Source organism: Diceros bicornis, chromosome 21, assembly GCF_020826845.1.
Source record: "Diceros bicornis minor isolate mBicDic1 chromosome 21, mDicBic1.mat.cur, whole genome shotgun sequence".
In the NCBI taxonomy this organism is placed as follows: Eukaryota; Metazoa; Chordata; class Mammalia; order Perissodactyla; family Rhinocerotidae; genus Diceros; species Diceros bicornis.
This window is the reverse complement of record NC_080760.1, coordinates 19858658-19874595: the sequence shown is the minus strand read 5'-3', so window position 1 is coordinate 19874595 and position 15938 is coordinate 19858658. Positions and strand designations below refer to the sequence as shown.

Sequence of the window (15938 nt, the reverse complement as noted above, 5' to 3'; positions counted from 1 at the left end):
AACAAAAATAGCTGACATTAAATGCATATTATGTGCGAGGCCCCATACCAGTCAGGGAACTTGATCTCATTTATTCCACACAATGATGCTATTAGAGAAGTAGGACAGTTGTTCCCATTTTGCGGATAAGGAAACTGAGGCTCAGAAAGTTGATGTAACTTGCTCAGTATTCCACAGCCCATACATGGTGGAGTGAACCAGGGGAAGAGCATGAAAATTAGGACGTTTGGGTTTGATAGAAGCTGATAGCTAAAGAATTTATTATTTGTGGGAAGTTTTATATTTGGTAATGGGAAAATAATGCTAATCAGCTATATTGTGTAAAAACTGTGTAATATTTATTTTAAAGCAACTACGCGGTGGTCTATATGTTCCCCCTAGGTCTTTACAAGGAGACAAAGTGCTCGTTCCTCCAGTTTCACCTCTGAAGGCATACAGCTTCAGTACCTACAGCTCCTTTGTGGGGGGACATGGCACCCCCAGCATACAGCAGCCCTCATGAGTGAATGGCGCCCCAGAGAACAAGCCAGGCAGGCTTCCAGTTGGCATCTCCCTCCTTGAGCCCATGCACTCTACACTTTGCTGTCCCTAAAATGAACAGCTGGTAAGCAGGATGCTAAGCAGGCCTGCAGACTGCCCGACTCCACAATCCCGGAGCCCCAAGGAAGTTTCTCTTTTGGGAGCCAGCCCAGCTGGTTTGGCTCTGGTGGACAAGTCTGAGCTGGATGAGGGAGCAGGAAGTGCCAGGTCCTGCTCTGCGTGGAGTGATCCTCAGCTCTTTGTAGAATAACCTGTCCAGCCCAAGAGGAGAAACCCCCCAGCAAACTGGCCTGACAGCACCGCCCATCTCAGAAACCTCCTCGAGAGCTTGTGTTCTTTGCCTGGATTTTTGAAATTCCTTAATTGGAGCAGTCTTGGGAACATCTTTCCATGTCACTTCTCTGGCAATGATTTTGCTAGCCCACAGTGTTCACCAACTCCCATGGTCCCTTAAGTGAGGAGCCTGCCTAATTGAGAGACATCTGGCAGCTCATACCCCCTCTCTAAGCCTCAGGTTCTTTATCTGTAAAATGAAGTGTTTGGATTAAGGGAGCCTGTAGTTTTGATTCTGAATTCATTAGCAGTAGAGTAAAAATGATAGGATGTGCCACAAAAACAATCGAAATAGTCACCTATCCCAGTTAAAAAAGACTGAACTCACAAGATGAGATACAAAGGGGAAACTGAGGCTAAGATGGATATCCTGATGTGCCAAGAGGGGAAGCCTAAGGTTTTTCCACACTTGAGGGAAGTCCCCAGACCTGGTAACCTAATCAAAACAGGCCTTCAGCTGATCCAGGGGCCCCCAGCAGCACCCAAGCCCCCAACTCAGCCCCAGATAACAAGGGTACAGAGGCATCAGCATTGCTATGACATGATCCCCATACTTTGAGCGGCGTCAATGAAAGGAAAGAACATAAAGGCGGTGCTGGAAGGGGCCGTATGACCAGTGTAGCCCTCCTTTTCTTTACCAAAGAGGAGAAGCTGAGGTCCAGACAGTTCACATCCCTTGCTCAAGGTGCCTCGCAGGTTTGGAGCTGAGCCCATAGGCCACAGTCTCAGCTGCCAGCCCAGTACCAGAATGGAGAGGAAGGGAATTTTCACCTGTGAGTCACCTCCGTTTTAGTCCACCCTAGGGAATTCACTCCTCACTTGGTCAGGGTGGACAGCCTGTGATTTCCATGAGTGATTTAGGGCCAGTGGATTTCATTTCAGGAGCCCTTGCTACCCCAAGCTCTGCCTTCCGGTCATCTTGAATTACCATGGTGTGCTAGTCCAGAAACCCCAAACAGCACATGATCAGCTTTACCATCCATGGTGAGGGAGAAAAAAGAACTTGTGTGCCCGTGAAAAAGTCATCATTCGGATTTAAATCAGCCCCGGTTAAAATAATCAAGGGACCTCGGGTCCTATGGAAAGGTTAAAGGTTTGCAGGTTTAGGGTTTCGTGGGAACATGCGCGTGTTTGGACTGGACCCAAGTGCCTGGTTGACCTGTTTGACAGGTAACAATTAGAGAGCAGGAGCTTGCCTGGCTGGAATGTGGCTGCAGAGGCCGGCACGGAGGATCTGGTTTACCTGCTCGGCAGGTGGGGCCTGCTGAGTCCGACAGGCATGTGCACGCACAGCATTCCAGAGAATCGGTTTTCTTTTAAAGACACAGCCATGACTGCAGGGCACAAAAGGGTTGGGTTGAGCCCTGGCTGGAAGCCGTTAGCTATTTGCAAGGTAAAGAAGCAAAATAAATAGTTCCCTCCAGACAGCTCAAGGAAGAAACTGCAAAGGCATTCAGAACTTCTTTTTTAATGTCTAAAATGAATATGTGCTTCTTGTCTCAAGACTTGAGAAACCCCAGACTGGTACAAAATGCCAAAGATAATAGAACTGAAGTCACTCCACCCTCCCCCGACTTTTTTTTCCCTTTTTCTTTTTAAAGAGATCATATTATTATTGAGAATGAAAGATAGGCTCCTTGAAGGATGGTGTTTGACTTGAGACAGTTTAGAAATGTTTGCTATTTTTCTTAGCATAGCTGCAGAAGACACCCAGAAAAGCAAAGTTCTGGGTTTTTTTCCTCAATAAATTGTACATAATCTGTATATTTTGAAAGTTAAAAATACTGTTTTGATAAAACATAATTAAAGAAAGTAATTTGGTGTTTAAAATAATAGAAGGAGATTGGGATAATATTATATAGAAAATATACAGTATAATGGACAGGCTACACAGACATGGACCCAGCTCCATAACATGACTTCCCTTTTGATTCAAAGGGGTTTTTGGTAATATCACTTCAGCTTCCCTGTGTCCGATTTATCATTGATGAGAAGGGGAAAATCAAGCCAGGGGAGATTGGGACCTGAAAATTGCAATATTATAGGGAACATTGTTCAAACAGACTCAAAACTCTGAAAATTTCCAAGTCATTAATTTTTTTTAACTTACCAAGTTAGTTTTCTAACAAATAAAATCTCCCCTTCTTTCGCATCGTCTCTCTTCATTGCAGAAATTATTTGTCACCCCCAAATAAATGATAGGTGCTTCCCGTTCCTCTGCGTGCTCTCAAAACTCTGAAGTCCCGAGATAGAGTCCCAGGACACACATCGCTGGGGTCCAGGTGTGAGGTAAGGAAGAACCGCAGCTGGTGGTTACACTGAAAGCGCCTTGCCAGTTCAAAGAGTTAATTATAGTGAAGCCAAGGATCTTAAAATTCAATTGGCAGAAACAAACAAGCAAATAAAAACTTAGCTGTCTCATTGTTGACTGTTGCTGGTGGTAAAACAGCTGCTAATGTGGCAATTTAACTCTTTAGGTGTTTGTGTAATGTGAAGATTATTGTGTGCAGACCACTTACCAGAACTGATCAGAAGTCAGTAATAATAATAATCATGAAAAGTCAGAGCAATAACAACTTACAGTTACTGAGCTCTGTCTATGTGCTATGTGCTGTGCTCAACTGTCTACATTTTCTCATTTAATCTCCACAACAATCCTGAGACAGGTGTTATCATGATCTCCATTTACAGGCAAGGAGATGGAGGCACGGAAAAGTTCCAGAACTTGCCTAAGATCATACTGTTGGTAAGTGGCAGAGCGAGGATCTGAACCCAGGCAGCTCATTCGTTCATTCACAGTTTTGAACTCCTGTTCTGAGACACGCACACCCGGGGGGTCACAAGACAATGATGAACTCTTAGAGTTGGTCCTTCATGGACAAGTTAGACTTCACGGAGTCTAATTATTGTTTCTGACTCCAATACCAGTTCTCTTCACTATCCTCTCGATGGCCTCTTCGTGGTGCACACACTTCAAAGTCTGCCATTGTCTCTGACACCACCAATTACCATACCAGAGACCACGACCTTCACCTCCGCCATTTCCTAGCTGTGCTGGGACACCTTCAGTAGCAGTGTCTCAGTGCAGCAAAGGACAATGGCCATTTTCCGGGGCATATACGACATGTACACTCCAGCCCTGCTTTGTTTTATTTGCCGAACTAGTGTGGGAGCAGTAAACTCAAAGTTTGCAAGTCCTGTGAGCAGAGCTTACTATGGGTGTGAGAAGCCACTCTGATTACTAAGTATCTTATCAATAGCAAATATTTGCATGTTGGTTTTCACCCTTTGATAATTAGAACTTGATCTGCATGGATTCTGACATAATGACTGCTCCCTGCAAATCCTGAAAAAAAAAAATTAGCTTGTACTTTACCTACCCACAGGGAAGAACCTTAAAGTGGTTTCCTTATCCTATAGCACTGCACATTTTCCTACAAGGTTGTTTTTATTTCCCAACTGACATTTCCTTCTGATAGTGTACATAAATCCTGAACTTTGTGCTCTTTGACCAATTCATCCATTGTGTGCCTTTGAGCAAACTCTGAAGGACAGACATGGCTTCTCTGGCAATCAACCACTTTCAGTGGCCATGGAAAGGCTGAATGGCCACTTACTGGGGGTAGAGTAATAATAATAAACAGTAATAGTAATTAGTGTACCGAGGGCCTGCTATGGGCTAATCACTGTGCCAACACTCCACATGCATTGTCTCATTTAATAATTATAGTGGCCATAGGTGTATATTATGATTACAGGTAACAAGAAAGGAAGCTTGCTCATGAAGTATAAATAACTTACCTGAGGTCACACAGCTAACAAATGGCAATGCTAAGATGCAGAACTAGACTCATCAGGCAGGATGTGGAAGCACTTGACCATTGTCTTTAAGGTTGTGTGATTTTGAGATGTTCTGCTCTACTCTGCTTTGAACAAAGCATATCAGAAGTGTCACCTTGGGTTCCTCTGGTCACCGTGCTTTAAGTGGGAAAATAAACAATCCAAAGCAGGTTTTAAGGAGAACAATCAGAGTGGAGAGATACTCAAACCATGTCACGTGAGGAAGAGTTTAGAGAACCAGAAATATTTACAGGCAGGAGTTGAGGAGACTAGGGCTGGGGTATTGGGGAGGGAGAGTATGCTAATAGGATTGAAATAATTGAAGGACTGTCAGATGCAAGAAAGAATAGGCTGGTGTTGTGTGGCTCCAAGTTGGAAAACCAGTACCAATAAGAGGAAGTTGGGGGGAAACATATTGATCCTATATAAAGATGTTTGTTATCTGTCAGAGTAGAAAGTGGTGGAAAGAATGTTTGAATGCCAGTTCCATCACTGTGTTAAGCACTTGTTGTTTTTGCTTTCGAGAGTCCATTCCTCTTTATTCTGAAAGCAATGATCTGATTCCTTTTGGGGAAATAGCATTTCCCTATTGAGAGCAACCTGCGTGGGACAATCAATCAAGTTGTACCATTTACCCTGGGCCAAGAGTTGAGCGTGTGACCCAAGTTGGCCCAGTCAGATTCTTTTTCCTAAGACACTCTGTCTTGAGCTGAGTAACATGAGGGTGGAAACATGGCTGGAGCTGATTCTTCCCTGAACATGATACCAATGACCCATGAGGATACCAAAATACTAGATACATTCCTATACATTAAACATCTCCTTCAAGCTATATTTTCCCACCATTTTCTTCCAGGCTTTAAAGAGAATCATCAAGGATTATATCTCCAACCTAAATTCCTTATGATGTGGTTTGCCCTTGAAGAAGAGGATTATTACCATCCCTGGTCCTATTCTTCAATATTCTCTCAATTTTGCGATCTACCTATGTCTTCCCAATAAATTCTCTTTTTGCTTAATAGAAGTGTTTTTCTAATGTGAGCAAAAGTTCTAACTGACACAACCATTAACTAGATGTGTGGCTATGATCGTGGGAAACAATTTGACCTCTCTGAGCCCTAGTTCCTTCATTTGAAAATAATCCCAGTAGGTTTTAGAGTCTAAAATGAGATAGCATCTATAAAGAGAGAGGCACATAGTAGGTGCTCAATAAATGCTGGTTGTCTTCTCTTTCTCCTCTGAAATATAAATTTTCTGTTTTCAAAAAAATTGAGAGATACTGTATGAAAGGTAGCTAGCATGGTGCCTAGCACATAGTAGTGCTCAGTGAATGGTAGCTATGGAAATGACGTGATTATAATTTTCTATCATGGGAAGTATTCAAGTCCGGACTGGCAAATCATTGCCCAGGGATATACAGAGGTGATTCAACCATGGGATGCGTGGTTGGACATGATGGCCTCATTTTTTTACCTACACTGAGAGTCGGTGATTCTATATTAGAGATTTAGCATTGTCTTTAAGGATGTGCAGCTCCTTTAAAGCCAAATGGCAGAGGCAATAGTCTTCGTATGAGGACTGAACACGGTTGGGTGCATCCCCTGGTCTGATGTCCAAGCCAACATTGAGAAGGGGTCACTAACCAGCCTGACCTTGGAGAGAGCTCTGACGATCACTCAGGTTAGTGTCCATAAAGACTAACTCACTCAGTGCTTCCAGCACGGTTTTGTCTTAATTAGGAAGAGAGGCTCACTCAAGTTGTTCCAGAAATAATGGGCTTTATTGAAAGGACACGTATGCATGGGAACCCTGGAGGAGCCAAGGAACCCAGCCTCAAGAAAGGCAGGAATCAAGGCAGCTCTGTGATAAGCTCTTTTCACATTTCCAACTCTCCCCCTCATAGCCAAGTCTCTCTGCACGTTGCCTCCTTTATCCTCTTCCTTGCCAGCTGGCTATTTCTGGTTATTTGTTTATAGATGGCCTCAAATGGCCAATGAGTCCCCAAATCTGCATGATCTTCCAGGTCCAGCCACCATAACTAACTTCCCTCTGTGTGTCTTTACCTAAGTCCTGAGAGAAGGATTTGACTGGCTTAGCTGTTGAGCCAGGCTATGTCACAGGCTACTGATGGGCCATCCCTGAGACCTGTGTCCTCACCAAGTACAATTAGCTGAGTCTGGGGAGACAAGCTCACTTTCTCTGTTACCCATGTAGCAGGAGATGTGGACTGGTCAGGAAACATTAGCAATATTTGGTAAGAGGCATGTGATGATATCAAAATTCAAGATACATTCTTATGTATTAAACAAATCCTTTAAGGTATATTTTCCCACCATTTTCTTCCAGTCTTTAAAGAGAATCTCTAAGGGTTGTATCTTCAACACAAATTCCTTAGGATGTGGTTTTCCCTTGAAGAAAATCTCCTTTGAGAACATGGAAATCTCCCTTCTGTGGTGGATACAGAATGTTGACTTGAAGCAACTGGCTCTTCTAATATGTTGTGTAAAATTCTTGAGCTAGCACTAAAGTGTTTCGACTGAAGGGCTCTGGTTTCCAGTTGAAGAAGATGTGGTAGGAGGACCTCAGGCCATGGGAATGGCAAGAAGATGACAGTGAGAAGTGAAGGGAGTTGAGCGAGACCTAGGTAGGAATGGGAGGTCAGATGGGAGCTGCAGCCTGGAGTGAGAGGAAAGCCAGCCGAGCCAGAAACCACACAAGAAACCAGACCACTTTGGGTCCCAGAATATCTAGAGTGAAACTAGAAAAAGAGTACAGAGAGTCAGCTATATGAGAGAGCTGAGCTAGGTGAGGGCTCGACCCCAGTGATTGTGTTGAGTGCCAGCTAGGTACTAGGCACGTACGATCTCTCCTAGGCTTGGAGCTGTGTTTATCTTGTGAGACTCTAATTGTCAACTTGTATTCAGTTTGAACACTTGTAAATTCTTAGCTACTATGGTCTCATGGCCTCTGACTAAAGAGAAGTACAGAGGTAAGAAGGAGGATATATTTCTAAGACCAGGTAAATGTCTTAAACCATATTTAACACAAGGGAGACTGGAACATTCTAGAAATGCCTTGAACCTAATGTTCCTTGTGAAATTTTGAAAACCAACCCAGGGATTGCCCTATAATTTGTTGTAGTCTTGCATGCCATTCACATGCCTGTGGGATCCGACCCCAGGGCTGGACTTGCATCTTTGCAATCTGTTCTGAAATACTCCTTTGACATAGTGTCTCCAAGAGAACACTACCACAAGTCTCTCTATAGGAGCGGGAGGTTTAACAAATTACCCATGGGCCTCCAGGGCCTGGACTAAGAAGAGGATTCTGGGCTAGAGTTTTGGGCCCACAGTCTTCAAATCTGAGGATTAATGCTTGATCCTCCTCCAAGGGGGTGGGGGTAAGCCTCTGCTGGTTGATTACAAGTGTTCCAGATACAAATCTTTAAGGAGGGAACTTGGCGAACAACAGAAACAACCACAGAAAAACTCTACAGAAGGCCTTACCTTAACTCATTACTCAACTTTGTGTATTTTGAGGACTTAATGAGGCATTTTAAATAAAGAAAGAAGTTACTTAAAGGCTGAGGATATCTGGGACCAGCTTAAATTGGGCAATGAGAAACCTAAGTTGCCCTTTCAGGATATTATTCACCCTATAAAAACAAAGTGTATTTGTTCGCGGTAAACATGTCAGAACAGAAGCTGCATAGGACAAGTGTAGACTGGTTGCTGTCCAATCTGCCAATTTTCAGATAAAAGACTGGGATCTGATAAGTGACAGATTACCATGAGAATATTTGCAGCAGGATCTTTTCTGGTTCATCATTTCAGTGCCAAAATCTGTGTATCAATAAAAGTTCAAGACAACTACTGTTCTCATGATGTATTTACAGTATTTATTCCCCCTAAGGGGGGAAAAAAGCTCTTAACTGTTGTAATCTTGTGACCTGTCAAACATAAATGAGCAATCCTCATGCCTGTTTGTAAGGACAGGGCAAGGCCAGACCCCTGAACTATAAGTAAAAATACTTTTGTCCTATTCATTTTTTTTTAGTGAGGAAGATTGGCCCTGAGCTAACATCTATTGCCAGTCTTCCTCTTTTTGCTGAGGAAGATTGTCCCTGAGCTAACATCCGTGCCCATCTTCCTCTATTTTGTACATGGGACGTCACCACAGCATGGCTTGATGGGCGGTACATCTGTCTGCACCTGGGATTCGAAACTGTGACCTTAACCACTATGCCCCTGGGCTGGCCCACTTTTGTTCTGTTCATGAGTAGATCCCTTCTCTTCTCCACACATCAGTTAACACATTTATAAAAAGGAGCTAATTATCCTAGTTCAGTGTGTCCCACTCTTCAACTTGCACACGACCTCACGATTTTTGCCATCTGACCATACCATCTGTAATATTATTTAGTGATTTTTTTCTTTAAAGTCGCTAGCTTTTTTTTTAAATCTAAACAGAATATTTTTTGAATAAAATCATCAATCTCTTCCAAATCATTTATCTTCCAAAGTGGATTCATAGCTTTTATGGGCTAATTATTTTTTTCTAATATCAATTGAAACAAATACATAGCTATTAAAAGAAAAAAATGTTGGCCCATTTAAAAAAAAAAAAGCTAAAAACATCTCGTGGAACCATGAGTGGTATGCAGATCACATTTTGGAAAATACTGCATACTGCGTGGCTATAAGGAGGATGCTAGGTGTGAGCGAAACTTGGTGCAGTCTGCCCAGTTCATCCCTGGAAGAGGCTAATGGGTTCCAACACCCTCGTTAATTGGCTGATCAATCCTGGCTTAGTCACTCGTCTCCTACAACTTCATTTTTTCATCCAAGGAAGTTGGACTAAATAGGCTCTGAGTTCCTTTCTGTCACTAATGATCTGTGATTTCCCAGGATTCTCTTGCAGGGCTCAGCAGTGTGGCAGGAGACACTGTCAAGAACAGTGTGGCTATGAACACAAGTAGTTCGCTGGACCACTCAACGAAAGTGTTTCCTGGGAATTTTGCAGAATTTTGCTTTTCCTTTCATCCGCAATGGTTAGGGAATAACCCTCCCACCAGTGTATGAAAGAAACAGCCCCCCTTTCTCTAGTTGGGATGAGTTGCAGTGGAAAAAAAGGCAAGTAGGAAAAAGGAATTTGGAAGGTGGCTTTGAAAGATTGCTGACTTAACTACTTCTATTGCCTCCTCATGTCTAACTTCCCAACCACTCTGGAATGATCTTGAGGAAAAGGAAAACCTAATTCGATTACTCCAAACCTAAGAGCTCAGTGATGATAAATAATGAAAACAATAGTTAATAATGTGTTTTCAGTCTAATAAAATAATGGCAAGTCAGCTAACCTCTCTGAGCCTTTTTTTCCTCATTTGAATAAGATGGAACTTGGACTGGATGATATGTGAAACTTCTGCCGGCTCTGAAGTTCTTTGATTGTATGCCTTCAACTTTTACTTTTTAAACAAAAATCTGCTAGATTTTAAATTTGATAGAATCCCTTAAAAAATCTGGCATTAGAAGACAAGGATAAAGTTATCTTTTAGGATAATCATCTGTCAAACGTTGACATGTGTAATTTTTGTAAGTTGTTGAAACTATGCTATGATCTGTGGTACAACGGAATCTGTGTCACGTGTCCGTTATTCATTATTTCATTCATTTACTCGGTCACTCTTTCTTCAGACAAGCACTGCACACCTCTTATGTACCAGGAACAGAACATGGTGATTCAGAGTATAATCCTGGAGGCAAAATAACTTGGGATTGAATCCCGTTTCTACTACACATTAGCTCTATGACCTTGGTAAGTGACTTAATGTCCTTAAGGCTTGGTTCCTTTATCTATAAACCAGAATGACAATATATTGATCATAGTGATAGGGTTATTAAAGATTAAAAGAGATAGCAAGTGGAAAGTCAAGTGCCCAGAATATAGTAATCGTTCAATAAGTGATAGCTGTTATCATCCTCTTCATCACCATTGTTATGGGCTGAATTGTGTCACACCCCCCCCAAATTCATATGTTGAAGTTTCAACTCCCAGTACCTCAGAGTGTGACTATATTTGGAGATAGGACCTTTAAAGAGGTGATTATGGTAAAGCAAGGTCATATGATCTTAATCCAATATGACTAATGTCCTTATAAGAAGAGGAGATTAGGATACAGGCACAGGGGGAAGACCAGGTGAAGACACAGGGAGAAGATGGCCACCTACAAGCCAAGAGAGAGGCCTCAGAATGAAGTTGACTCTGCAGACACCCTGATCTTGGATTTCTAGCCTCCAGAACTGTGAGAAAATAAATTTCTGTTGTTTAAGCCCCCCAGTCTGTGGTATTTGTTATGACAGCCCCAGCAGACTATTACGATCATCATCATCACCATCCCCATGTGCTGGGATTCAGAGATGATTATGCCATTAACTCTTTTTCAATGAATTCACAAATTGTGAATTCTCCCCAGTGGGAGACAGGCACATAGGCAAATATACATTACAATACAGGCTAATAATAGGACAAAAATAGAGGTCTGTACCCATTAGAGCAAGGGAGAGGGACTGCTTTACAATTTGGAGGGTGGGAAGGTACTTAAAGGAGAAAAAGAGAAAAGGTTATAAAGCATGCTACATCTGAAAAGATCAAGGAACGTCACTCGGTAAATAAGGTGGGACAGGGCATTTTAGGCAAAGGGACAGCACACACAGTGGAATTCGTGTGTAACAAGGGATGTTCTTCAGGATTTGTTATTTAGGAATCGTTTGTTCTAGAATATAGGACCTCACCTGTTTGTGGGAAAGTAAGTCCGACCAAAACAAAGTGAGATGCTATTAAACAGCTGGCGAGTTGGTGCCTGAACATTCATTTCTACTGTCCAGATAAGTTAAGGAGAGCACAAAAAGAAATTCCATTTTGGCCCACCAGAAGCATTTAGCAGGCCTAGTGTTTTTTGTTTGGAAGCTAAGGTAACATGACACCTCAGCTTTAGCTCAGAAGGATAAAAGGACAATGAAAGTATCTCAACTAGAAATAACCTAGTTGAGAGGAGGTGGTTAAAATATAATCCGTTTGTTATGGTGTGTACATATGTGGGGATTTATAATATATAAAAATGTGATTATAACTGGCTTCACATAAAGCCCTCATCATAAATTCAAAAAAATTATACCTTTAAATGAACCAGAATAAGCAATGTGGGAGAGGTAATAGTCTTCTCTGCCTACTTCATGGATTCTTGAGGATTAATGAGCTAATGTCTGTGAAGCTCTCTAGCAATGCAGAAGAAAAGAACTGGAAAACCAGGAGGTGTTATTATCGCCTCCCCCATCCCCTGCAAAGCTGAAAGACCAAACACAAAACAGTCTGTCTTAGCTTTTTATCTTTTTTAATATAACAAAAAATGATTAAAGAACATTTTGTTAAAAGACAAAAAAAACAAATTCCCCATTTTACTAATATGACAACTTTTATTGCTCTATAGTTCCTTCATCTTTATTCTGATTCATCTATGGTTGTAATCATTTACATACTTTATATTTTAAATACTTATATATTTTGCATTAGCTTTTTTGTTTTTACTTAATATATCATACAATTTGTTCATGTTGCTACACAACCTTCATGATAATTTTTAAAGTTATTATGTTGATATATAATTTATATGCCATCAAATTAACCCATTTTAGTACATGATTCAAGGACTTTTAGTAGATTTATAGAGTTGTGCAATCATTGCTAAAATCTAGTTTTTGAACATTTTCGTCACTCCCAAAATTCCCTTGTGCCCACTTGTAGTTCCTGGTTTCATCCCTTGCCTCAGGAAACCACTGATCTGCTTCTGTCATAGATTTGTGTTTCCTAGACATTTTATGTAAATTTGCGTCTGGCTTATTTCACTTAGCAAAATGTTTTTGAGGTCCATCCGTATTGTAGTATGTATCAGTAGTTGGCTCCTTTTTATTGCTGAATGATCTATTTTTTTTTTAATTAAGCTTTTTTTTTTTAATAATTTTATTTATTTATTTTTTCCCCCAAAGCCCCAGTAGATAGTTGTATGTCATAGCTGCACATCCTTCTAGTTGCTGCATGTGGGACACGGCCTCAGCATGGCCAGAGAAGCGGTGCATCGGTGCGTGCCCGGGATCCGAACCGGGGCTGCCAGCAGTGGAGAGCGTGCACTTAACCACTAAGCCACAAGGCCGGCCCTGCTGAATGATCTATTGATTGGATGTACCACACTTTGTTTACCCACTCACCAGGTGATGGACACTGGATTGTTTCCAGTGTTTAGTTGTTATGAATACTGCTGCTATGAATATATGTCTTTGTGTGGACATGTGTTTTCATTTTTCTTGGCCAGATAGATAACTAGGAGTGGAATTGCTGAGTCATATGGTAACTGTGTTTAACTTTTTAAAGAAACAATCAAACTGTTCCAAAGTGACTGCATCATTTTACATTCCCACCAGCAGTGTATGGAAGGTTCTAATTTTTCCATGTCTTTGCCAACATCTGTTATTGTCTCTCTTTTTGCCTGTAGCCTTTAAAGTAGGTGTGAAGTGATATTTCATTGGTTTCAATTTGCATTTCCCTAATCACTAATGATGTAGACCATCTTTTTGTGTGTATTAGCCTTTTATATATCTTCTTTGGGGAAATGACTACTCAAATTTTTGGTCTGTTTTTAAATTAGATTGCTTGTCTTCTTATTACTGAGTTGTAAGAGTTTTTTTATATATTCTGGACTTATATCCTTTGTTAGATATATGATTTGCAAGTATTTTCTCCCAGTCTGTGGCTTTTCTTTTCATTTTCTTAGTGGTACTTTTTTGAAGAGGAAACGTTTTTCATCTTGATGAAGTTCAGTTTATCAATTTTTTCTTTTATAGTTCACTCTTTTGGTACCTAAGATATCTATACCTAAGAAATCTTGGCCTGGGGCCGGCCCCGTGGCTTGGCGGTTGGGTGCGCGCGCTCCGTTGCTGGTGGCCCGGGTTCAGATCCCGGGCGCGCAACGACGCACTGCTTCTCCGGCCATGCTGAGGCCGAGTCCCACATACAGCAACTAGAAGGATGTGCAACTATGACATACAACTATCTACTGGGGCTTTGGGGGAAAAAATAAAAATAAATAAATAAAATTATAAAAAAAAAAAAAAGAAATCTTGGCCTAATCAAAGTCAGAAAGCTTTTTTCCTCTGTTGTATCCTAAAGTTTTATAGTTTTAGTTCTTATATTTAGGCCTATGATCCATTTTGAGTTAATTTTTGTGTCTACTGTAATGTGAGGTCTAAGTTTTTTTCTTTTTGCGTGTGGCTATTCAGTTGTCTCACCACTATTTGTTGAAAAGATTATCTTTTCCCCATTAAATTGCCTTGACACCTTTGTCAATAATCGATTGACCATAAATGTAACAGTTTATTTTTGGACTCTCAATCTTGCTTCATTCCTGTCTATCTTTATGCCGATACCCTACTGTCTGGATGTCTGTAGCCCTTAAGAAGTCTTAAAATCATGTACCTTTGTACATGTACAGGATTTATGTAAATCCTCCACCTTTGTTCTTCTTTTTCTAAATTCTTGTGCCTATTCTTTCTAACAATTTTTAGTGGTTGCAGAATAGTCCATAAAATGGATGTTTCATAATAAATATACTTTATCATTTAACTGTTCTAGTCTTTTTTTTCTGTTATTATTAACTTTGCAAAGAAAGTTACTACATGTACCTCTTATTTCCTCTTGGTTGTATAATTTCTTCAGGTGAATTCCTAGAAGAGGGATTACTGGATCAAAGGCCATGATGTGTGTGTGCATCTGTTTGATATAAAAGGGTGGCCTTGACATGTAGGGCAGTGATTTTCACACTGAGGGGCTAACGCTTAGTAAGCACTTACCAGGTGCCAGGCATTGGGCTAAATGCTTTGTACCCATTATTTCACTAACTCTTCACAACTATTCTTAAAGTAGATGTGATTATCTCCATTTAACAAAAGAGGAGACTGGGTTAAGTACTTGGACCTGGTTTGACCAGCAGAGAGATGGCAGAGCCAAGACTGCAACCCAGCAAATCTCCCTGACTTAATACTGAAATAGCTCTGTTCACTCACCTATGCAGTTATTGTTCATCCACTGGAAGGTTCCCTCCATTGGGATGGAGGAATTCACTCCTCTGTTTCCCTAGTCTTCACCCGACATACTCATCTTCTCTGAGTGTCTCTATCAACACTTTCATCATATGTCACAATAGCTGCATGTGACTTGTGGATGGAGGTGGCCCATTTTGCAGGCAGGAAAAACTATTAGTGGCCTCATAGAACTGCCAAGAAATTAAAGACCAACCACTGGAGGAGACCAGAAAATGATTCCGACTGTTTAATTAATGTCTCCTAGCCTTCTTCAGTCTCTCATAAGTGATTACTGGATGAAGGGAAAGCTTTCTAATTTTGTTTTATGTTATATTTTAAATGTGAAAATTCATTTGAAGTCTTCCCAGAAGGCTCAGTGCTGGGTGTTTGCACTCTCCATAGACATTCTCACTCTGTGCATCTTTTCTGCACTCCCTTTCCTCCCAACAGCTCTTAAGCCTTTTAAACCAAGGACACGACACCTCCCACTCCCTGGGCCTGGAGTGTGGACTGAGAGAAAGAACTTGGGACGGGTGACAGAGTGCACAACGGTGGCGCTGTCCTGCAGAACAAAGAAAGCATCTCTGCTGGGGAGGAGATCCCAGCACCACAGTCCTTTTGTCTCAAAGGAGCAGTCGCAAACAAAGCAGCCGGGGCTCTGCCTGGGAGCCTGCAGCTCAGAGTAATGGAGACTAGGAGCTGGGCCTAGCAGGCCCCACACAGGTGGCCCAGGCAGGCAGAGTTTGGGTGTCTGCTTTGTCCAGGCAGGAATTTGGGCTGCCTGGCCCAGTCTCGGCCCATTCTCAGTCAAAAGCTGGCATTGATGAGAGCAGTGGGTCCTGTTTCATTCCAAGGCTGTGCCCTGAAACAGCACAAGGCTGAGAGCAGCTCTTCCTTCCCTGGGGAGATGCTGAGAATGCACAAAGCTAAAGCCTTATCCCCACTTTTCCAACCGCCTGCAGGCAGAACGAACCCATACTCCAGGCTATTGTGCAGATGTTTTCTTCTGCCCCAAATGACCTTCCCACCTCCCTATCTGCCATTCTTCCCAGTACAGCTCAAATCCCATCTAAACCATTGATTCTGCGTGAATGC

The 15938-nt window shown here is 41.7% G+C and overlaps 1 long non-coding RNA gene across 1 annotated transcript in view; it reads left to right on the top strand.

The window, feature by feature from the left end:
• The first annotated feature begins 3458 nt into the window (after window positions 1-3458).
• The window catches only part of LOC131419523 (uncharacterized), a 29950-nt gene continuing 17470 nt past the window's right edge, over window positions 3459-15938 (top strand). Inside the window, exon 1 of the long non-coding RNA XR_009223271.1 lies at window positions 3459-3619. This is a non-coding gene — a long non-coding RNA (uncharacterized LOC131419523). The remainder of the gene's footprint in view (window positions 3620-15938) is intronic.